The 24,497-nt window shown below is 46.0% G+C and overlaps 1 protein-coding gene across 15 annotated transcripts in view; it reads right to left on the reverse strand.

Annotated features, from left to right (window-relative positions):
- sema4ba (sema domain, immunoglobulin domain (Ig), transmembrane domain (TM) and short cytoplasmic domain, (semaphorin) 4Ba) overlaps positions 1 to 24,497 on the reverse strand; it is a 636,623-nt gene that overhangs the window by 144,628 nt on the left and 467,498 nt on the right. Inside the window, exon 1 of one of the 15 annotated variants that reach the window (XM_038813273.1) lies at positions 1,459 to 1,719. The exons of 13 other annotated variants lie outside the window; for them this stretch is intronic. The gene's annotated coding sequence lies outside the window, so the exon portion shown is untranslated. Of the gene's footprint in view, positions 1 to 1,300; positions 1,720 to 24,497 lie in introns of those variants that run through there. One more of the 15 variants, XM_038813274.1, reaches the window with a different exon arrangement.

Raw genomic sequence — 24,497 nt, forward strand, 5'->3', positions numbered from 1 at the left:
AGTTACATAAATCGGACGCATCTCCAGCAGTGTTGCTCAGCTGCAAGTACTACACCCAACTCAATTGTTGGGGGGCCTCATACTCAGGCCTCTGCAGGCAACTGCAACCTGATTGCTCCTTTTAGCTCATGACTGAGGGATCCATTAGTTCAAGCTGCTTTCTTCCTTTGCTGCATAATCTTTGGACAGTTGGAGGTCTGGGAACATACAGCCCATGTGGAGATTTCTTTGGAAGGTCAGTCACACAGATACGACCGCAACAATATGCAAGGATTTCAGGAAGTGAAGTTTGATCTGAGATTCTCTGATTTTAACTCCAGGGAGCTGCACTTCCGACAAATTAGAGATTTAAACAAGAAAAGCACTGAAATTCGGAATAAAATCACGTTGCCAGGGACATAGGAGTCAGTTTCAAAGCAAATCTAGATTTTAACTAGCAAAGATGATAAAATATGGAATGGCTGTAGTGATGAAAACTAGTCCCGATCCAAAAGCAGCAAGATCTCATCCCTGAGGGCATTTAAGAGTCAACCACATTGCTGTGGGTCTGGAGTTACATGTAAGCCAGCCCAGGTAAGGATGACAGATTTCCTTTCCCAAAGGGCATTTGTGAACCAATCAATAATGGTTTCATGGTCATTATTAGACTTCTAATTCCAGCTTTTTAAAAACTGAATTCAAATTCCACCATCTGCCCTGGTGGGATTCGGATCTATGACCCAGAACTTTACCTTGGATCTTTGGATTACCAGTCCAGTGACAATACCACTAAGCCACTGCACAGCTCAGGATTCACCTGAGGAAGGAGCTGTGCTCCAAAAAGCTAGTGATTCGAAACAAACGTGTTGGACTTTAACCTGGTATTGTAAGACTTCTTACTATTATACTGACATTCACTCGCTCGCTAAAATAGGTGAAAGGAGTCAAATATCCATGTAATTCACAGCCCAGTTACTCAACAAACTATCCACGGACATTTCCTACTCTCTCCAACCTCAACTCCTGCGCACTACACAGACATTAATCTGTTTCTCAGCACTTGCGAAACAGTGTAATAAAAATCTCTCCTGGAGTTCAATCTAAAGCAATCTACGTTGTCACTGTAATTTCCTGCTTGTATCATTCATACAATATTTGCCCTCTCTCAATGACTGCAGGCAGCCTGAAGGAATAAACACAACAGCATGAAATAAAGATTTGAAAAAAAAAATTAACTTGTATAGGTGTTAACTCAAACATCAATATTTGCACAGCTAGCCACCACGACCCGAGAGTAGGATGAATTCTATCAGCAACTTACTGTCTCCGACATCTACCCCAGACATTTGACTCTTAGGAGATTTCACGAGGGGTGATTCCATGATCTTGTTTTCCTCAATGAGGAGATCTCTGGGCCCTCTCTCCCATGTTACGCTTCCTCCTGTGAGGAACTTGCAGAAGCTCCTCTGTTTACCTCACCTGCTGTATGTTTAACAAAAGCACACGACAACTGCAAGGTTAGCTGCACAGTCTGCTGAGTACAAGGTATGAAAGGAAACTGGAATCACAAGCTCCGTGGGTTTTCTGTGACAGAATTGCCTTTCCAAACAGTATTGGTGAAGTGGTCAGCAGTTCCAAACAAAATGAGTCAGTCCATATCAGCATTAAAAAACCCTTAAGTGGTTAAACTGACTGCTCCCTGGGAGAATGAGGAAATCGCGCTGATCCTCAAGCAGCATTAATCCAGAAAGTAGCAGCAGCACTGAATTATAAACACTCTACGTAATATGCTGACACCAAAGTAGGTGTGGTGCTTGCACTGTCAACTAACACAAAGTTAACTGAACCTTTAATGCAAAGTTAACCCTGCTTTCTTTAATCAAGCAGTATTTAGAGTTGAGATGTCTGATCTATCGACTTAGAAAGTGCTGCCTGGAAAGGTGGCACAAGTAGATTCAACTGTCACTTTTAAAAGGGAACTGGATAAATAAAAAAAAAATCTTTTTATTGACATTTTCAAAATTATATACATTGCTATTCGTTTTCATTTACTGTATAGTCCCAAATGTTTCTTCTTAGGTTTCTCTATTTACAGTTTGTCGCCGTCTGGCTCAGCATACAATCCTCCCCCCCCCCCCCCCCCCCCCCCCCCCCCCTTTTCACTGCTGATTCCCATTTTTTCTTGCTGGGTTTTACTGCCTCACCTTGCTCCCCCCCCACTCCCCGGTCCTCCCTCGCTTTCCTCTTTCTATCTTGTCCTGGCTATTTCCCTCTGGCTACTGGCTATTTATTTATTTATGTGTTGAGCACAAACAGGTCTCGGAGCAGTCAGGTGAATGGCTCCCATGTTTTGTGGTAGCCATCTTCCGACCCACGGATGGTTAATTTGATTTTCTCCATTTGGAGAGATTCCGATAGGTCAGATAGCCAGTCTGCAGCTTTAGGTGGTGCTGCTGATCGCAAACTAAGCAGGATTCGACAGCGGGTGATCAGGGAGGCAAAGGCAAGGGCATCCGCCCTCCTCCCCATGAAGAGATCTGGCTGGTCTGATACCCCAAAGACTGCCACTTTCGGGCATGGCTCCACCCTCATCCCCACCACTTTGGACATTGACACGAAGAAGGCTGTCCAGTACCCAGCAGGTCTGGGGCAAGACCAGAACATGTGGGCATGGTTGGCCGGGCCTCCTTGGGAACTGGATAAATACTAGAAAAGAAACATTTGCCAAGTTATGTGACCGAGCAGGGGAGTGGGGCTAATTGGAGAGGAGAGTTGACACATGGACAGTAAAGCAAATGGCCTCCTTTGGTGCTGTGTATGAATGTTTTCATTATGCAAAATCAACCGCAAATAACAAAATAAGTTAAAGATTCCATCAGATCAACAGAAGTGGCTTATAAGAATGCCAGAGGAATGGGAGCAATTCAGAATGGAGCAAAAGGAGGATGAAAAAGCTGATAAAGAAATGGAAAAGAGAATATCAAGATTAAAAAACTAATGACTGTCATTTGTTTCCTTTTTTTCCCTAATTTTAGAATACCCAATTAATTTTTTCCAATTAAGGGGCAATTTATCATGGCCAATTCACCCACCCTGCACATCTTTGGTTTGTGGGGACGAAACCCACGCAAACATGGGGAGAATGTGCAAACTCCACACGGACAGTAACCCAGAGCCGGGACCGAACCTGGGACCTCGGCACCGTGAGGCAGCAGGGCTAACCCACTGCACCACCGTGATGCCCAACTAATGACTATCAAAGGCAAACTGTAAAAGCTTCTTTAGGCGTGACAAAAGATAAAGATTAGCAAGGGCAAATGTGGGTACAGTACTGACAGAGCCAGGAGAATCTATGACAGAGAATAGGGAAATGGCAGAGAAACTAAACAATTACTTTGTGTCTGTCTCCACGGAGGATAACACAGAAAATCTCCCAGACATGCAAGGGAACCAAGGGGCTTGAGAAATTGAGGAACTGAAAGAAATTAGTAATAATAAAGAGGTAATACTCAAAAAATTAATTTGATTGAAAGTTGGTACATCCCCATTGTCATGATATGCAGTCTCACCCATAATGATATACAGACAAGCAGCTAATGGACACAGAGAACAGGACATGGCCAAGAAGCAGGCAGGACACTCAGGGGTGGGATCTGACTATAAAAGACATGAGCACTCACACTCCACCTCTTTCCACTGATGAACATCTCGAGAGTCAGTCAAGGGTGTTGTTACAATCTTACACCTCCACCACGTGGCTAAGAGCTAGTCTGCTTCAGTCAGAGTAACCACACTTAAGTTAGCAGAGAGTCGAACTCACAGAGAACTGTGCTATTAGTTCAATAAACCTGATTGAACTCACTTCAAGGTCTGGAGTATCTTTCTGATCTATGTTGTGTAGCCACTGTAGCCACCTAAAATGGACACTGAACTAAACAAAATGGAGAATCGCTCAGACTGCAGGGAAAAACAGTTTAGCCAAGGCAGCAGCCTGCAAACACTCATTAGCATTTTGCAAGCAGCAAAACTAGTTTCTGGCCAGGTGGAAGATCTCAAACCAAAGGTGATAATGGCAGAACGCTTTACATACTAATGAGGCAGTCCAGATCTAGGCACACACAATGGCAACATTTGGGTTTGAATAAGATACTTTAAGTGGATGTCCAGACAGAGCGGCACCAGAAGTATCCACTATAGAAACCGCCCCCGCCATCAAGAGAGACCCTCACATTGGAGGAATTCATAAGATATCGATTGGGAGCGATCCAATCGATACCTGAAGGTAAAGCCCGCCCAGGAAAAGGCAAGGACATTGGGGACCCCTATAAAGGTAGACCCCCACACATGGTCCTGTCTGTTGTTTCGTGCTCCGGCTTTGACCAAGAACTTGAACCTGTATCCTGACTCCAGCCGTTGAGCACCAGCCGCCGAACCGTAAGTGCCAATACGACGCTCGCTACGCGAACCAAGCTCTCTAGACCCCCAGTGACCAGCACGCTTTCTGAAGGTTGCAGACCAAGACCGGGACGAAGGCCTCGCTCCCTGACCTTGCCTGTTCCTGTTTAGTTAAGTATTCTGATTGCTTAGTTTAGTCATAGCTTAGTCCCTTAGCGTGTGCATGCGTATTTATTATAATTGTATAATAAATATTGATCGTTTGGAACTTACTAATCGGTGTATCGTTTTATTACTTTGAACCTGACCTTGGAATATTTGTGAGGTGTCTATACGGCATCTGGCGACTCCGGAGCTGAAAAATACATACACAGAGCCTAGTAGTGTTAAGCACACGGCCTTTAAACGGAGGCAAGTTAATACACTCCAATAAACGCGTTTTACACCCATAGCAAAACGTGCAACAGTTGCATCCAGTTGCAGCCAGTGTTAGATCAGTGTACCTAACACGACATGATACCAGGAGACTACTAATTTAATGTGGCTTACCTCAGTCCGTTCCGTGACAACCAGCAAATGTATCCCGGCATCCCGGAGAAGATTCAGGCTCCTCGCCAGCTCAGGGCCTCCGGCAATCTCAAGCAAAAGTTTCTGCTGTACATCGAAGCCTTAGACCTTGAGGGTGCATCTGATGCAAGAAAGATCGCGCTTCTCCTCTCAACAGCGGGTGATCAAGCCATCAAACTCTTCAACTCATTTAACTTCACCAAAGGCCAGGACAAGACATAATTTCAAACCACCCTGGACAAATTCTATAGTCACTGTGGTGGACACCAATGAAGTCTTTGAGCGCTACATATTCAAACAACGTCTTCAAGGTAAAGATGAATCTTCCAATGCTTTCTAAACTAGCCTCCGCCTGCTAGCGTGTCCTGCAACTTTGATGATATTGCTGACTCCATGATCAGAGACCAAATCATGTTTGGAGTTCACTCTGATCCTCTGAGAGAGCAGCTCTTAAAAATCAAGCATATGACCCTGCCAGTCGCGACTGAAACATATACAGTGCACGAGCACGCAAAGAATCGGTATGCCCAATACAAATCGGCTGAAAATGAGAAACCTGCCTCCCACGAGGCAGTGAGTGTGCAGGTCATCTCCCAGATTCAGCGCCTCAACATTGAAGGCAGCGGCCATCTCGCGCGCATTCCCCAGAGTCCCACGCATGCGCGATGCGAACAGGATAACGAAACGGCCGGCACCCACACTGCGCAGGTGCAGATGTCTGCCGACTACACTGCGCATGTGCGACGACGTACACTGCGTCACGACGCCGATGTCATGATGTGCCCGAACTGTGGCAACGCCCGCTTAAAGGGGCACTGCCCTGCAAGAGGCAGGCGATGTTTAAACTGCAGGAAGCCTGGATACTATGCAGCCTTGTGCAGGTCTGCACCACCAGTCAGAGGCCAGCGCTCCCAATTCCCACGATGGAGCGTCCAGAATGTGCAACGACGATTACAGGATTCTGATCCTGGCAGTACAACAGATCCAGAGGACGAGTGCCTGGTGTCTGCCTACCGAGTGTGCATCATTACCACATGTGAACATGCCACACCTAACTCATCTTGCATTCAGGCCATCCTCCCTGTGGATTCGGAGGACGAATGGCGTGCGGTGATGCAGGTCAACCGCTGCTCCATCCAGTTCAAGCTGGACACAGGTGCTTCTACCAACCTCCTCTCACAGGCAGACTTCAAACGCATCAAGAAGCCCCCCAAGGTCCTTCCAGCAGCCTGCCAGCTCCTGGTCTATAACGGTAATGCCATCATGGCACTGGGATCCTGCCACCTACTTGTCTCCAACCGGAGTACCCATGCATGGCTTAAGGTTTGAAATTGGCAAGCCACTCAGCGCATCCCTACTGGGCGTGCATGCCTGCAAAAAGCTAAACCTAGTGCAGCTGGCTTTGATGACATCCTCGCTCAGCACCCAGATGTGTTTGACGGGATGGGCACTTTGCCATATCGGTACAAGATTCTACTGCGACCTGATGCCAAGCCAGTGGCCCATGCACCACACCGTGTCCCGGCTCTGCTGAAGGAGCGCCAGAAGGAACAGCTCAAGGAGCTGCAGCTGCAGGGGATCATTTCCAGGGTAACCAAACCGACTGACTGGGTCAGCTCGATGGTGGTGGTTAAAAAACTCTCTGGGGACCTGAGCAGCTGCACTGATCCCAAGGATCTCAACCAGAATATAATGCGTGAACACTACCCCATCCCGAAGTGGGAGGAACTCACCAGTGAGATGGCGCATGCACGGTTTTTCACAAAGTTAGATGCGTCACATGGATTCTGGCAAATCCAGCGGAATGAGTCCAGCAGAAGGCTCTGCACCTTCAACGCACCGTTTGGCAGATACTGCTATAACCGTATGCCGTTCGGCATCGTCTCGGCATCGGAGATATTTCATTGCATCATGGAGCAGATGATGGAGGGCATCAAAGGGGTTCGTGTGTACGTGGACGACGTCACCATATGGTCCATGACCCCTGAGGAGCATGTTTCCCGTCTCCAGCAGGTATTCCGCCGTGTCCATGCCAATGGCCTGAAGCTGAACAGGGCAAAATGTAGCTTTGGCATGTTGACACTCAGGTTCCTTGGAGACCAGATCTCTCAGCAGGGCATGTTGACACTCAGGTTCCTAGGAGACAAGATCTCTCAGCAGGGCGTGTGCCCTGACACAGACAAAGTCAAGGCCATCACAGCCATGAAGGTGCCGGAAGACAAGAAGGCCGTATTGCGCTTCCTGGGCATGTTCAATTTTCTGGGCAAGTTCATCCCAAACATGGCCTCACACATCACGGCCCTACGAAACCTAGTGAAGAAGTCCACTGCCTTTGAGTGGAAGGCGGCCCATCAGGCAGAGTGGTTGGAGCTGAAAGCCAAGCTCACCACTGCACCCATATTGGCATTGTTCGACCCAAACAGGGAAACAAAGAACTCGACAGATGTGAGCCAGGATGGCATCGGCACGGTCCTTCTGCAACGCGATGACACTTCATTCTGGGCACCGGTTGCCTACGCATCAAGGGCAATGGCGCACAGCGAACAAAGGTATGCACAAATCAAGAAGAAATGCCTGGGCCTTCTCACTGCCATTCTCAAGTTTCACGGCTATGTCTACGGCCTGCCGACATGCACAGTCGAGATGGATCACAGGCCCCTGGTCCACATTATCCACAAGGACCTTAATGACATGATGCCTCAGTTGCAGCGCATCCTCCACAAACTCAGAAGGTACGACTTTGACCTGGTCTACACGCCTGGCAAGGAACTCATCATTGCTGATACATTGTCCCGTTCCAACACCATGCGTAGTGAGCCACTGAACGTCATCTGGCAAATTGAGTCACTGGTTGAGTCACAGGTCAAGCTGTGTGCTAGCACCCTCTCGGCATCTGATGACAAGGTGATTCGTATCCGTGAGGAGACAGCCAAAGACCCCCTCTTGCAGCGTGTTGTGCAATACCTAGCCAACGGCTGTCAAAAAGGGCAGTGCCCTCAATTTTTCAATGTAAAGGACGACCTGATGGTGGTTGATGGTATCTTCCTCAAACTGGATCAGATTGTAATACCACACAGTCTCCAGAGCTTGGTGCTCCGTCAAATGCATGAGGACCACCTGGGTGTGGAAAAGTGCAGACGCAGAGCCAGGCAGGCTGTCTACTGGCCCGGAATTAGCCAGGACATCGGAAACATGGTCCTTAACTGTGCAACCTGTCAACGCTTCCAGCCAGCGCAGAGTAAGGAGACACTTCAGCAGCATGAAATTGAAACCTCTCTATGGGCCAAGGTTGGTATCGACCTCTTTTATGCAAATGGTCGTGATTACCTGTTAATCATTGATTACTTTTCCAATTACCCTGAAGCTCTCAGACCTCACATCTCAGACCGTCATCAAGGCCTGTAAGGAGACGTTCTACAGGCATGGTATCCCACCCATGAGTGACAATGGCTCGTGCTTCAGCAGCCATGAATGGTCTCTGTTTGCCCAGTTGTATCAGTTCAAACACGCCACTGCCAGCCCACACTATCCGTAGTCAAACGGAAAAGTTGAGAAAGGGGTGCACATAGTGAATCAGCTCATCTGCAAGGCCGCGGATTCTGCGTCTGACATTCACCTTGCATTGCTTGCGTACAGGGCGACCCCACTGTCCACTGGCATGTCGCCGGCTCAACTCCTGATGAACAGGGACCTGCGAACGACACTTCCAGCCATACACGTGCCCAAGCTGGATCACCTCCTGGTGCTGCAGAAGGAGCAGCAACTCCGAGACCGGCAAAAACAGGGCTCTGATGCTCATGCTACTGATTTGCCCATGTTGTCCCTGTCAGACACTGCTCGGGTCAAGATCCCTGATGGAGGCTGGTCAGCTCCAGCTGTCATTGTTCGACAGGCTGCCTCCCGCTCGTATGTTGTGCTTCTGGCTGATGGTTCTGTTGTGCAACAAAACAGACGGGCACTGCGCAAAGTTGCCTGTCCGTAACCACATTCTTCTCCGTTTCCTTCTGTTGTTTTGCCACCTCCTGATACCTCAACTCACGAAGCTACCAGTCAGGCTTCAATCTCGCCCATCAAGGCGCTGTCGTCCCCACCACCACCTCTCCGGCGGTCGACCAGGATCAGACGCAAGCCACAGAGACTGGACTTATGAACATTTGTTCTGTTTGCTATGTTCTGTGTTCTCGCATTAGACAGTTGTTTTCACATGTACATACGTTCACATCCACTGCATGTATATATGTTAATATTGGCCTATTCTTGTAAATACGTTCACATATGTCATCCAAACATAAAAAAGGGGAGATGTCATGCTTTGCAGACACACACATAATGATATACAGACAAGCAACTAATGGACACAGAGAACAGGACATGACCAATAAGCAGACATGACACTCAGGGGTGTGATCTGACTATTAAAGACACAAGGCACTCACACTCCGCCTCTTTCCACTGATGAACATCTAGAGAGTCAGTCAAGGGTGTTGTTACAATTTCACTCCTCCACCACGTGGCTGAGAGCTAGTCTGGTTCAGTCAGACATATTAACCACACTTAAGTTAGCAGAGTCAAACTCACAGGGAACTGTGCTAACTGTACTATTAGTTCAATAAACCTGATTGAACTAACTTCAAGGTCTGGAGTATCTTTCTGATCTAAGCTGCATCCAGTTGCAGCTAGTGTTAGACCAGTGTACCTAACACGATACCCATGACCAGATGGGCTTCATCCCAGGGGAGGTGGTTATGGAGATAATAGATACATTGGTGATTATCTTTCAAAATTCTATCAATCTTGGAAAGGCTCCTGCAGACTGGAAAGTAGCAGATTTAACAAGGGAGGGAGAGAGAAAACTGCGAACTACAGACATGTATGGAAAATGTTTGAATCTATTCGAAAGAATGCAATAGCTGGACATTTTAAAATAATGATATGATTGGGCAGAGTCAACAATGATTTGTAAAGGGAAATCACATTTGACAAACATGCTGGAGATTTTTGAGGATAGATAAAGGGGAACCAGTGGATATGATGTTTTTGGATTTTCAGAAGGCTTTTGATGAGGTCCCACACAGGGGATTAGTAAACAATATTAGTAATATACTGCTATGGATTGAGAACTGGTTGATAGACTGAAGAGGGAGACTATGGATCATTCTCAGGATGGCAGGCTGTTACTAGCGAGGTACTGCAAGGATCAGTGCTCATGCCAACACTGTTCACATTCAATATCAATTATTTGAATGGAGGGACCAAATGTAACTTTTCCAAATTATCTGATGACACAAAATTGGTGAAAATGTAAGTTGTGAGGAGGCTTCAAGGGTATGGGGACAGGCTACGTGAATGGGCAAGAATTTAGCAGAAGGAATATAGTGTGAATAACGTTTTCCATTACGATAGGTAAAATAGAAAAGCAGAGTATTTTTTAAATGGTGAAAGGTTGGGAAATGTTGAGACCCAAAGGGACTTGGGTGTCCCTGTTCATAAGTCACTCAAAACTAGTACACAGGTACAGCAAGCAATTAGGAAGCCAAATGGTATGTTGCGAGGAGATTTGAGTGCAGGGCTAAAACTGTCTTGCTGTAATCATATGAAGCCTTGGTGAGACCGGAATATTGTTTTCAGTTTTGATCTTATTATCCAAGGAAGGATGATTTTCCATACAGGAAGTGCAATGGATGTTCACCAGACTAATCGCTGGAATGGCAGGATTGTCTAATGAAGGGGGAGGGAAGAGATTTAGCCTGAATTCGCCAGAGTTTCAAAGAATGAGAGGGGATCTCATTGAAATTTACAAATTCTTACAGGATCGGACAGTGTAGATGTGGATAGGATGTTTCCCCTTGGCTGGTGAGCCTAGAACCAGGGGTCACACTCTTGGAATAGGAGGTTGGCCATTCATGAATGAGATGACGAGGAATTTCTTCACCACCAGGGTGATGAATCTTTGGAATTCGCTATCCCACAGGGTTGTGGAAGCTCAATCATTGAGCATGTTCCAGACAGAGATACATCTCTAGATGTCTGGATACAAATGACATCAAGGGCTATGGGGTTAAGTGGGGAAAAATGGTAAAAGAGATAGTTGGATCAGCTATTATCTCCATGAATGGTGGAGCAGGCTCAAGGGGCTGAATGGCCCCCGCTGCTCCTATTTAAAGTGACAGAAACCAGATATCAGACTCTGCTTTTGCTACTGCTTCAGAGCTCTGGTTTCCTGCCAAACTGACTGAATAACTAACACAAAGTTCCGCCTTTCAGAGCGATGCTGGCTCTGTAGCAACACTAAATACTGGAAATGCACAATACATCACTCCAAATTCATAAACAGAATAGGCAAGCTGTAATACTCCAGGTGTGTGCCCTTCCATCAGAACCTGTTCTGATCAAGTTTACACACCCAGGATGTCGCAACCTGTCTTTTCCCTTCAGAGATTTAAAACTTTTTCCCTGCTTTGATTTCAGTTTTCCAGCTTTTCGTTCTTAGCTCACTCGTCGCCTCTGTCAGAGATTAAGAGATCTGCCCTCTTTAGTTGTTGCATACAAAGGCACACACACTGGTTTATCTCCTATGGCATTTAACAAATCGAATCTCTGCATGGAATTGATGGGCTGAATTGCCTCCTCCTGAGCAGATTCTGTGACACAGAGTCAACACTCAGCGTAACATTTTGGTTCTGCGAGGCTAGAGGGCCAGGAATTATTGGACTGAGTGCACAAATGTAATTAATTTGCTATTTCAAATATTTGCATTGTTAATGAAGCAGTTTGTGCCCATGTGCAGCAAGATCTGGACAACATTCAGGTTTGGGCTGATAAGTGATAAGTAACATTAGTACCAAACAAGGGCCAGGCATTGACAAGATCAAACCTAATCACCTTCCATTAACATTAATGACATGGCCGTCACTAATTCCCCCACTGTCAACATCCTGGTAGTCACTGTTGACCAGAAACTTAACTGGAGCAGCCACATGGACACAGTGGTCATAAAAGCAGGTCAGAGGCTGGGAATTCAATGACATTACCACTGAATCCCCCCACTATCAACATTGACCACAAACTGAACTGGACCAGTCATATAAATATTGTGGCCACAAGAGCAAGTCAGAGTCTAGGTATCCTGTAGGGAATAACTTACTGCCTAACTCCTCAAAGCCTGTCCAGCATCTACAAGGCACAAGTAAGGAGTGTGACGGAACACTCAAAATTGTAGAATCATAGAATACCTACAAGTGTAGAAGCAGGCCATTCAGGCCATTGAGTCTGCACCAACACTCCGAAGGAGAACTCTACCCAGGTCCGCTGTCCCGTCCATCCCATCCTATCCCTGTAACCTAACCTGCACATCACTGAACATTAAGGGGCAATATATCATGGCCAATCCACCTAACCTGCACATCTGTGGACTGGGAGGGAAATGGAGCACCCGGAGGCAGCCCGTACAGACGCAGGGAGAACGTCCAAACTCCATACAGTCACCCAAGGCCAGAATTGAACCCAGGTCCCTGTCACTGTGAGGCAGCAGTGCTACTCACTGTCCCACCGTGCCACTCGATATCATTCAGGCCAAAGCAGCCGGCTCAATTGGCACCCCATTCAATTCCTAAAACATTAATTTCCCCCCCATCACTGATGCATATTTCACCAATCTAGTCTATTATCACCCTCCTACACTTCAGGGTTTTATGCTATCTGCAAACTTTGAAATTATGCCAGGTATGCCCAAGTCATTAATATGCATCAAAAAGTGCAGTGATCCTAATAACTATGCCAGGGTACACGACTGTGTACCTCCCTCCAGTCTGAAACCAAACATTTACTCCTAATCCTCCGCCTTGTTGAAAACGACAACAGAGCCATAAACACAAGACAGCTAAACTTGTGCAATGAGTCCAGCTTGACATCAAAGTAGTTGATCACTTAGTTGGCACAAGGTCAAGTCCCATTGCTTAAAAACATTTCTCTGGCAATACAAGCCTGGGGGCGCTAGTAACGGCACCATGGCCGCTCCCCCCCACAAGGTATACCACGAGTCCGGTAGTGGCGGCCACCCTTAAAATCTGGGGGCAGTGGAGGCGACACAGGGGGGAAGTGGGGGGTCTGATGGCGGCGCCACTGAGAGGGAACCACAGATTTGTCCCGGGGAACACTGGCGGGGGATTCCAGAGCTGGCACAGGGCGGGCATCAGGCAACTGAGGGACATGTTCATAGAGGGGAGGTTTGCGAGCCTGGGAGAGCTGGAGGAGAAATTTGAGCTCCCCCCGGGGAACACGTTTAGATACCTGCAGGTGAAGGCATTTGCCAGACGACAGGTGGAAGGATTTCCCTTGCTTCCCGATAGAGGGGTGAGTGATAGGGTGCTGTCAGGGGTCTGGGTCGGAGAAGGGAAGGTCTCGGACATCTACAAAATAATGCAGGAGGTGGAGGAGGTATCGATAGAGGAGCTGAAAGACAAGTGGGAAGCGGAGCTGGGAGAGCAGATAGAAGATGGGACATGGGCGGATGCCTTAGAGAGGGTCAATTCGTCGTCGTCGTGCGCAAGGTTGGGCCTCATCCAATTTAAGGTGCTGCACAGAGCCCATATGACGGGGACTAGGATGAGTCGGTTCTTCGGGGGTGAGGACAGGTGTGTTAGGTGTTCGGGAAGCCCTGCGAACCATGTACATATGTTCTGGATGTGCCCGGCACTGGAAGAGTTCTGGGAGGGGGTGGCGGGGACGGTATCGAGAGTGGTGGGAACCAGGGTCAAACCAGGGTGGGGGCTAGCGATTTTTGGGGTTGGGGTGGAGCCAGGAGTACAGGAGGCAGGGGAGGCCGGAATATTGGCCTTTGCATCCTTGGTAGCTCGGAGAAGGATCTTGATTCAGTGGAGGGACACAAGGCCACCAAGTGTTAACACCTGGTTAAACGACATGGCAAGCTTCATCCAATTGGAAAGAATCAAATTCGCCCTGAGAGGGTCGGTACAGGGGTTCTTCCGGCGGTGGCAGCCCTTCCTTGACTTTCTGGATCAGAGATAGGAACTGGAGGCCGAAACAGCAGCAACCCGGGGAGAAAGGGGGGGGGGGGGGGAAGGGAGGGGGGGGGGGGATAGCAACGAAGGGAGCACGTCAGCGGGGGGTCGCGGGCAATGACTGCCCGAGGCCATCGGTAGAAAGGGAAAAACGGTTTGGTTGCTAGACGGGTAGCGCGGGGGGGGGGGGGGGGGGGGGGGGGGGGGGGAGGGGGGGGGGGGTGCGCGCGGGGGAGGGCGTGGGGAGGATTTTCCAGGGGGGATTTGTTGTGTTATAATTTAAAATGTAGTAGGGGTAAATGTTTGTATCGAAAAATTTCAATAAAAATTATTTAAAAAAAAACATTTCTCTGATGTTTTCCTTTGAAAGACGGTTAACATATTGTCACAGTTGAGAACCCAGATAAGAAACGTCCACTTGTGTGAAAGTGTTGGGAGAAGGGGGCGGTAGACTACGAGAAAACATAGGCAGTAAACTGGGTCATCTCTGTTAAATAGCTGTGCTTGCACACATGATAGCCCAAATGGAAATGAGAGCCAGAAATCTGGCTTTAGAACAACGACTCGTCATCGTCTTTAAGGTTAATAGACATGATGCACAGTCTGTGAGTAATCGGTCTGCTTTGCACAGACGTTACAGAATTCTGTCAAGAAAAAGGATCTCAAAAAAGATACCTATTTAACGCCTGAGTGTGCTCAAAATGGTAAGATCATTTTGGGCCTTGGGCTCGATTGTGTTTGTATTTTGCTGAAACATCAAATTAAAAATTCCCCTGAACAGGCTGCATTCTGAAATTAGATTTTACATGACACCTCAAATCACAATTTGCGAGCATGCTCTAATCTCGCCGGTATATCAACCATCCAGCAGGTACAACTAGTGTACCACATACATTAAATCATCATAAACCTACAGCTGTGATCGCCACATTTCGCCAAACATATACTCTAGATCACTGTGCACAAACATCATTTTGCTTCGGCTCGGGTTTTCTGTCATTTTAATCTCTTAAATAACAGCAGTCTCTGTTCCTGATTGCATGGCGACCTGCCTCTTGATGAGGGACGATTCTATCACAGGATCTGCGCACACCGGATGTGAATATGCACACTGGGCATTCAATAGGATAGATTGGAGCAGCCCTGGGGCTGTTCTCCTTTGAGAAGGTTTGGACGAGATCTTGTAGAGGTGGCTAGCGTCACGAGGGTTCTGGACAGAACAGATAGGAGGAAACTGTTCCCATTGGTTTCAGGATTAAAACCAGAGGACACCAAATTGAGGTTACTGAGAAGGGAAGCAAAGGTGACACGAGGGAAAACTTTTTTTTTAAGCGTAGCCAGGGGTCCGGGTCTGAAACACATTGCCTAAGAGAGTGGGGGATGCAGATTCAATCGTGGTTTCCTCAAAATGAATTGGAATATTATCTAAAGAGGCAAGTCTGCAGGTCCAAGGAGAGAAGACAGGGGAGTGGGAATCAGTAGAGTTGCTCCTACAGAGAGCCAGTACAGAGGGATGAACAGCTTCGCTCATTCTATAATTCTATATGGTCAATGTTGATTTACTGTCAGATAAGGAAAATTAATCTGCCAAGATGTTCAATTATCCTCTCCGGTCTCAGAAATAGTTTCAGCCAATACACTGCTTTGTGTAGGTAAATTAATTCTCAATGGACTACAGCCACATGAGTATAATTAATATAATATAAAACAAGAACGAAATATTCAGGTATATCAGGGCCCTGTGAGTTTTACTTTTCATCTCGATTAGCATTTCTACAGACTATTTTACTGAGTCCAGTTTTGGCCTCATTAAGGAAGGAAGAATATAGCATATATTGCATCGTGTAAATCAACCAGGGTTATAAAATGACCCCAATTTTCAGTGCTGAAAATCATGCTTTTGTAGATGCTCAGCAAATAAGTTGACCCCACTCCTCCTTTTCAGCAATGAAATGCTGTACTTGCACGAGTAGCCACCCTCAATTCTTCGCCCCAGAAATGCATATTTTACTTACCTTGCAATAATAATCTTTTATTGTCACAAGTAGGCTTACATTAACACTGCAATGAAGTTACTGTGAAAAGCCCCTAGACACCACATTCCGGCGCCTGTTCAGGTACATGGAGAAAGAATTCAGAATGTCCAAATTACCCAACAGCACATCTTTCGGGACTTGTGGGAGGAAACTGGAGCACCCGGAGAAAACCCACGCAGTTACGTGGAGAACGTGCAGACTCCGCACAGGCAGTGACCCAAGCCGGGAAACGTACCTGGGACCCTGGCATTGTGAAGCAACAGTGCTAACGTAAGTAAGCTCATGGAATCAAGCAGGATGTGTTGCGAGGCAGATACACGGGAGTTTGTCACAAAGCAGGCCGTGCATGGTGAGTGACGAACCAAAATGGGTCCTCCAGCAAAAGGACTGAAGCAAGAAGCTGGATTCAAGCTAAAAGTCGTAACATTTGCTAACTTGTCAAATTACTGTGTTGCATCGATGGAGTTTGGTGTTAATGGAGAAGTGGTGCTAGAATGGGAGAAGAAGGAATCTGTTCTGAAGAAGATGCCTGAAATCAAATGCACCTTGGGAACCAACGACTAGTAACTGACCTGACCTTGAGTATGGTGCATTGGAATGGGCCCTTGAAAACTGTCAGAATGGTTACATCATCACGAGAAATGCAATTTTTAAGTGGACCAAATCAAACCCTGGATCCATCAAAGATCTCAAAGCAACAGCTAGTTGGTGCAGCCACTTCATGGAATGAAAGTGTGATGTTGCGACAAAAGAGCAAGGCTCCACAGACTGGAAAGAGACCACGATGCCCACATTTCCAGCGATTCATTATCAGACAACGGCAAAAACACGATTACGCATTCTGCCACATTGTCCTCGAATTTCGAAGTGCTCGGTAACTGAGCAGTGGAGTGGTTAAGGTTTGAAAACTTTTCTAATGAAAACTACAGCGGATAAGAAGACAAGAGCAGGGAGGTTATGCTGGAGCTGTACAGGACTTTGGTTAGCACTAGAGCGGGGCAGAGGAGATTCATGAGGATTTTGCCTGGGATGGAGCATTTGAGCTATGATGAGAGGCTAGGTAAGCACGGGTTGTTTTCTTTATAGTAAGAAGTCTTACAACACCAGGTTAAAGTCCAACATGTTTGTTTCAAACACTAGCACTAGCACTGCTCCTTCCTCAGTTGAATGAAAAGGTATGAAAGAGTTATGTTGGACTTTAACCTGGTGTTGTAAGACTTCTTACTGTGCTCACCCCAGTGCAACACCGGCATCTCCACATCATGTTTTCTTTATAGCAGAGAAGATTGATCAGTGTAGAAGATTATGAGGGGCATGGATAGGGTGGATAGAAATAAGCTGTTCCCTTAGTTGAAGGGGGCATAATTTTAAGGTGAAAGGCAGGAGGTTTCGAGGGTATTTGAGGAATTTCTTTTTAACCCAGAGTATGGTGGGAATCTCAATGCATTGTCTGGGAGGGAGGTTGAGGCAGGACACCTCACAATCTTTAAAAAGTATTTGGATGAGCACTTGAAATGTAACAACATCCAAGGCTATGGGGCAAGTGATGGGAAGTGGGATTAGTGCAGGTTTAAAGTTGTTTTTTGTCGGTGCAGGCTTGGTGGTCTGAAGGGCCTCTTCTGTACTGTATGATTCTATGATTCACAGTGATACTTGCCTGCATGGCCAACTGAACCACACCTTTGGATGCGTGCCGTAACCAACCATTCAACGACCATGTTCACACCAAATTGATAACTGACAGAGGAAAGGCTTTCACCAAGAGTGGAAATATGCGTGCTGCCCCGTTGGATGCTTTGTGTGATATCATTATCAAATCACGGGATTGTATTTGTGTGCTAAGTGTCATCAGATACAATATCCAATTCAAAGGTTGATTTGTTGTGGAGGAATAATTTGGAAAATGAAAATGCCCAAATCTGAGCCAAAGTGGGATCCTTATAATAATGCCACGTTGGCAAAGCGACTTCGAGTGTACTTGATGAACCCGGATGCTGAAGACAATTAACTCGATGGTTTGATTGCAGTTAAAGGTATTTTGGACAATCAATTTATCCAATGGACTGGGCAAGGTTAATTTAATATGAATCACCGGTGTTAGGTTTTTCTTCACATTATAAAACCTACACCAGCGGTTTGCATTTTATACTCAATTTATAAGCTGACCCCCGTTTATGGAAGTATATTTGCTTGACTTAAGTGCCGAGACCTGTGGTGCTTGCCTGAGAGGGGGTTGCAATTAAGATTCACTACTGAGGTTGTGAGCGTAGAAATAGGACTTAGGGGAAGGAGTAAGAGGCCATTCAACCCTTTAAGCCTGCTCTGCCATCCAATAAGATTATTGCTGATCTGTGGTCTTAATTCCATTTTCCTGTCTGCACCACCCCCCCAATCCCACATAACCCTTGACTCCTTTGTCTATGAAAAATCCATCTACTCAGCCTTGAATAAATTAAATAATCCAGCCTCCACTACTTTCTGGGGGAGAGAATTCCCCACATTCTGACGACCTGCTGGGAGAATATAAATCTATTCATCTCCATCTTAAAAAGGGAGGTCTCTTATTTTTGTATTGTGTCCACTAGTTCCCCCTCACGGATGAACCATCCTCCCAGTATCCATCTTATCAAGTCCCCCTCAGGGTCTTATACGTTTCAACATGTTTGAAAATTTAATGACCCAACCTCCACTGCTCTTTGGGGAAGATAATTCCACAGACTGAGGATCCTCTGAGAGGAACAAAGTACGTTTCATCTGATTCCAATGGTAGTCCTCTTATTCTTAAACTCTGTCCTTTAGTTCTCGTCTCCTGTACGAGTCCAAAACCCTCCTGGTATCTACCGTAGCCAATCCCCTCAGGATTATATGTTGGAGTTTTAAAAAGGGGGTTAATATAGAGAGGAGAGTTCACAGTCTAATGTTGTTGAACTCAATTTTGAGTCCAAAGTGCTCTGAGGTGCCTTATCGGAAGATGAGGTGTTGTTCCTCCAGTTTGCGTTGGGTTTCATTGGCACCATGCAGCAGGCCAAGGACGGACAAGTAGGCATGAGATCAAGATGCTGAGTTAAAATGGCAAGCAACAGGAAGGTTGCGGCCAAAGAAAAAGTGTTCCGCAAAGCTGTCACCCAGTCTGCATTTAGTTTCCCCAATGTAGAGCAGACAGCTTTGGGAGCAGCAAATGCAGTGGATTCAATTGAAGGAGTGCAAGTGAAATGTTTCTTCATCTGAAAGGAGTGTTTGGGGCCTTCGGCAGTGAGGAGGGAGAAGGTGAGGGGCAGGCGTTGCACCTTCTGCAATTGCATGGGAAGTTGCTGTGGGAAGTGGATGAGTGCCTGGGGGTAATGGAGGAGGGAATGGTTCCTGCAGAATGCTGACAGGAAGGAGGAGGCAAGATGTCTTTAGTGGTGGTATAATTTATGATCATTTAAATGCAGAGGTCTGTGGGATAAAAACTAAGAACAAGAGGGACCCTGTAATGGTTGTGGGTGTGGTGAAATGCCTATGGGTGGTGTGTGACCTCCAACCAGCAGGTGGCGTTACAGACATACCATGCTGTCTCCAGACCAAGGTCATGTGATCTGGGACCCAGATATAAAGGGAGACGCATCCAGCGATCTTGAGAAGAAGATTGAGAGGGTAAAAAGACATACATGTAATTGGACAGTGCTAGGAGTAGAGGAGTAGGAAGACTCCATGATAACATGCTCTGTATCAAATTTCCATCTTACCACACGAGACACAATAAAGGGATCCTGGTTTGGACAATCAAAGTGTTTGGTGAGTTACTTCATAAAGTACAAGGGACCAAACACAACAGTGGGAAGGAGGGGAAGGGGAGAAGACAGCTGTGGGAGATGGGTCAGACATGGTGACTGTCCTGTCAACGGGTGGCACAGCAGCACAGTAGTTAGCACTGTCACATAACAGCTCCAGGGTCCCAGGTTCGATTCGCAGCTTGGGTCACTATATGTGCGGAGTCTGCACATTCTCCCTGTGTCTGCGTGGGTTTCCTCCGGGTGCTACGGTTTCCTCCACAGTCCAAAGATGTGCAGTTTGGGTGGATTAGCTATGCTAAATTGCCCTGAGTGTTCAAAAAGATTAGATAGGGTTACTGGGATAGGGTGGAGGTGTGGGCTTAGTCTTCTTTCCAAGGGCTGGTGCAGGCTCGATGGGCCGAATGGCCTCCTTCTGCACTGTAAATTCTATGATTCTATTCACCACAGTGAGGGGGGAACCTTGATTAAGAAAAAAGGTGGGCATGTCAGAACCGCTGTTTTCAAAGGTGGCATAATCAGAAATAGATGCGACGTAGGGAGAGAAACTGCGGGAATGGGATAGACTCCTTACAGAAGTCTTTTTCAGATAGCTTTTGGAGTTGGTGGGCTTGTAATGAATATTGATGGTCACTCCTGTCTTTTAAGCTCCTTTCCAAATCCACTTTAGCAAGCTCCATGTGTACGTGAGAGCGCTTGTGTGAATACAAAACTGGTATTGACTGTGAAGACATCTGACGTCAAATAGGTTTCACCACTCATTGTCAAGGTTCCCACAGGAAGAATGGTTACCTGGGGGTCCCCCAGAACCATATCCCAGCACAGGTCAAGATAGGAGGGGAATAAAAACAGGAATCAACAAAAGAAAAGAAAATTTCTCGACAGAACATATGAACATATAAGTTACGAGTAGGAGTCGGCCATTCTGCCCCTCAAGCCTACTCCACCATTTAAAAAGATGGCTGATCTAATTGTAACCTCAATTCCACATTCCTGCCCACCCCCGATAATCTTTCACCCCCTTGTTAATCAAGGATATATCTACCTTCACCTTAAAAATATTGAAAGACTGTTTTCACTGCCTTTTAAGTTCCAAAGACTCATGACCCTCGAAGCGGAAAAATTCTCCTCATCTCTGTCTTAATTTGAATTATTTATTTTGAATTTTTCTAATTAAGGGGCAATTTAGCGTGGCCAATCCACCTACACTCAGGGTTGTGGGGGCGCGACCCACGCAAACACGGGGAAAATGTGAACTCGGGTTCCTGGCGCTGTGATGCAGCAGTGCTAACCACTGCGCCACTGTGCCACCCTCGACCCTTATTTTTAAACAGTGGCTTCTAGTTTTAAATTGTCCCACAAGAGGAAACATCCTTTCCACATCTACTCTGTCAATACTGCTCAGAATTTGATATGTTTCAACCAAGTCGCCGCTTACTTTTCTAAATTCCAAAGGAGACAAGCCTTTCCCCACAAGACAACCTACCCAATCCAGGTATTAGTCTGGTCAACCTTCTCTGAACTGCTTCCAAAGTATGTTCGGCAGATCAAAAGATGGTCTATGGGATTCTCCGTCGGTGGGATCCTCCTCTTCGCTGGCAGCGCACCCAAGCCTGCGGGTTTCTCGATGTCATGGGGTGGCCACAATGGGAAACCCCATTGGCTGGCTCAGGGGACAGAGCGCGGGCGCGCCGATCTGAAAAACGGGGCAGACGGGACGAAGAATCCCGCCCGGTGTGTTTAAATCCCTACCAATAAAAAGATAAATGGAGTGTCACTTGGGTTTTGACGCGCTTCCAAAGTCCCTTTCAGTCATCGCATCATTTGGACAAGTTTTAAATTTATTTATTGTACGTATGTGTGTGGTTCATTGTATTTTCCCAACTCAATGGGGATCTGTTATGGTAAGAGAAAAAAAGAGGTTGCGCAACAAAAGGTAATGAATAGAAATAATAAATAGGTTAAAATGCAAAGAGAATAATCATATTGTTGAACAGATGCAGCATCGGGCAATTGTCTTAACTAATTGTGTTGTACTGTAATATTGTCACTGGGCCAGAAACCCAGGGGAATGTTCTGGGGACCTGGGTTCAAAAACCGCCACATTTTAATTCAAGAAAAGAAATCTGGACTTCAAGGTCTAATGATGACCTCGATACCATTGTCGATTGTTGTAAAAATTGTCACTAATCTGCAATCTTTACCTGGTCTGGCCTACACGTGACTCCAGACCCACAGCAATGTGGTTGTCTCTTAGCTGCTCTCTGAAATGACCTACCAAGCCACTCAGTTCAAGGGCAATTAGGGATGGGCAATAAATGCTGGCCTTGCTAGCGATGCCCACATCAAATGAATGAATAAAGTAAAGTTGTAGTCTCTGGAGGTTAGCATTAAATAAAATACCTAAATCATTTGCAATCCAATCCAAATTGACTGAAACATCAATTAAGAGACGTCACACACGCAGAGGACAAGTGGTTTCCCTTACAATTTAAATCTAATTTAAACATTCAACTGGCTGGTTTAATGCATCTGTCTCATTGATTCATCAGCAATACCAAAGAAAAAACATGCTGGCAGAGACAGTGTATTGACTTGTAAAATGGATCTACAGTGTATTATTTATCAATCGTTCTCAGAGTGTACTCACATTGTAGCCCTCAATTTAAACAGCACTTCCCCATGCATGTTACATCACCCCAAAATAGTCCTGCATGCTGCCGCAGCACTCTCTTTAATCCAGACATTTAGGTTGTGGATTTGACCTTAGTCCTTCAGAGGTATCTGAAATTAAATTGATTTCAGGTTCATTCAGCAAAGCCTTTTGAGTATTTAGCTCTTTTTCCAGCTTCAGGATCAACACACGCCTGTCAGTCAATACCATTTCATCCAACCAGCAAGTAAAAAAGAATCTTCTTTATCATCCTTCGTAATTACGACCATGCCAATTAAAGAGCTGTTTGCTAAACAAAATTACTTCCATTTCTCTCTTCATTGAATTTACAGCATCGAAACAGGCCATTCAGCCCAACTGCTCCATACTGGTGTTCACTAGTCTCATCCTTCCTTCATCTAACTCTTGCATCGTCTCTTTCAATTCTTTTTTCCTATATGGGATTATCTCACTGCCGTGTAAATTCATCAATAGTATTCACTTCCAACTATTCCTTGCATTCTCTCCTCTTTTAAAGAGCTCCTTGAAACCTACCTCTTGGACCAAGTTTTTGTTCATCTGCTTTAACACTGCTTGAAGTGGCTTTGTGCTAAGCTTTGCATCTACACACTCCTGTGAATCACCTTGGAATCTTTAAATACATTATAGGTGCTTTATAAGTACACGTTGTTGTTGCTGCTGGAGCAAGTTCCACATTTTAACCACTCTCTGAATAAGGATGTTGCTCCTGAAACAGCCCATGCCCATTTGCTGTAAGACTTGGTCAGCATTTAGGCTTGGGGAGACAAGTGGCACGCAATATTTGTGCCACACAAGTGTCAGGTAATGACCATCTCAAAAAAAAAGAGAATCTAACCATCTCCCCATGACATCTAATGTATTGCCATCACCAAATCCTTCACTATCAACAGTCTGGGGATTATCATTGACTACTTGCCTGGACGAGTGCATCAACGATGCACTGTGGCAGAAGTGTGTACCATGTACAAGATTCACTGCAAGAACTCGCCAAGGCTTTTTCAACAGCACCTTCCAAAGCCCTGAAATCTACCATCTGAAGGACAGGGGCAGCAGATACATGAGAACACCCCCACTTACAAGTTCTCCTCCAAGTCACTCACCATTCTGATTTGGAAATACATCAGCCGTTTCTTCATTGTGCCTGGGTCAAAACTCTGGATCTCCCTCCCTAACAGCACTGTGGGTGTACCTGCACCAGGCAGACTGCAGAGGTTCAAGAAGGCAGCTCAGAAGCACCTTCTCAAGGGCAGCAATGGATGAACAACAAATTCTGGCCTGGCCAATGGTGCTCATATGTCACGAAAGGTTAAAACAAAATCTTCAATGGTGGCTATTTTATATTTATCACAGGAAATGCTGGGAAACCTCAGCAGGTCTGGCAGCATCTATGGTGAGAGAAGGGAGCTAATATTTTGAGTCTGGTTGATTCTTTGTCATCCAGGTTCGAAAGATTAACTCAGTTCTCTCTCCACAGATAATGTCAGACCTGCTGAGATTGGCCAGCATTTTCTGTTTTTGTTTCAGATTCCAGCATCTGCAATAACTTGCTTTTATATTTATCGCACTTCGTTTTGGACTCCGCTACAGGCTGAAACTACTGCTCCACTCCTGCCTTATCAACCCCTTTAATAATCTTACAGCTCTCCATCAGATCACAATTCTCTTTTCCAGAGAAGCTTGTACACTCCATCCATCCCAAAGTGAAAATTCTTAGTTCCGGTATCTTCCTTGTAAATCTATTTTACACCTTCTCCATTGCCTCGATATCCATTTTATAAACTGGAGACCAGTATTGTGCACAGTATACCTGGTGTGGTCCAAGCAGGTTCTATTGTAATCCCCTACGCAGAAGGTCTTCAATTTAAGAGTTTGAAGGTGACATGCACACTCCAAGTCCTGACTATCCAAAGATATCCCAGTCCTGTTTCTGATTCTTTTCCTGTCTGACTTTTTAAACATTTTTTAAAATCCCATCCTTAAAGTTACAAAGCCAATGCGCAGAGTGGACAGGGCAAGCCCTTACTTCGTCTCA

Source organism: Scyliorhinus canicula, chromosome 12 (genome assembly GCF_902713615.1).
Source record: "Scyliorhinus canicula chromosome 12, sScyCan1.1, whole genome shotgun sequence".
NCBI classification, from domain to species: domain Eukaryota; kingdom Metazoa; phylum Chordata; class Chondrichthyes; order Carcharhiniformes; family Scyliorhinidae; genus Scyliorhinus; species Scyliorhinus canicula.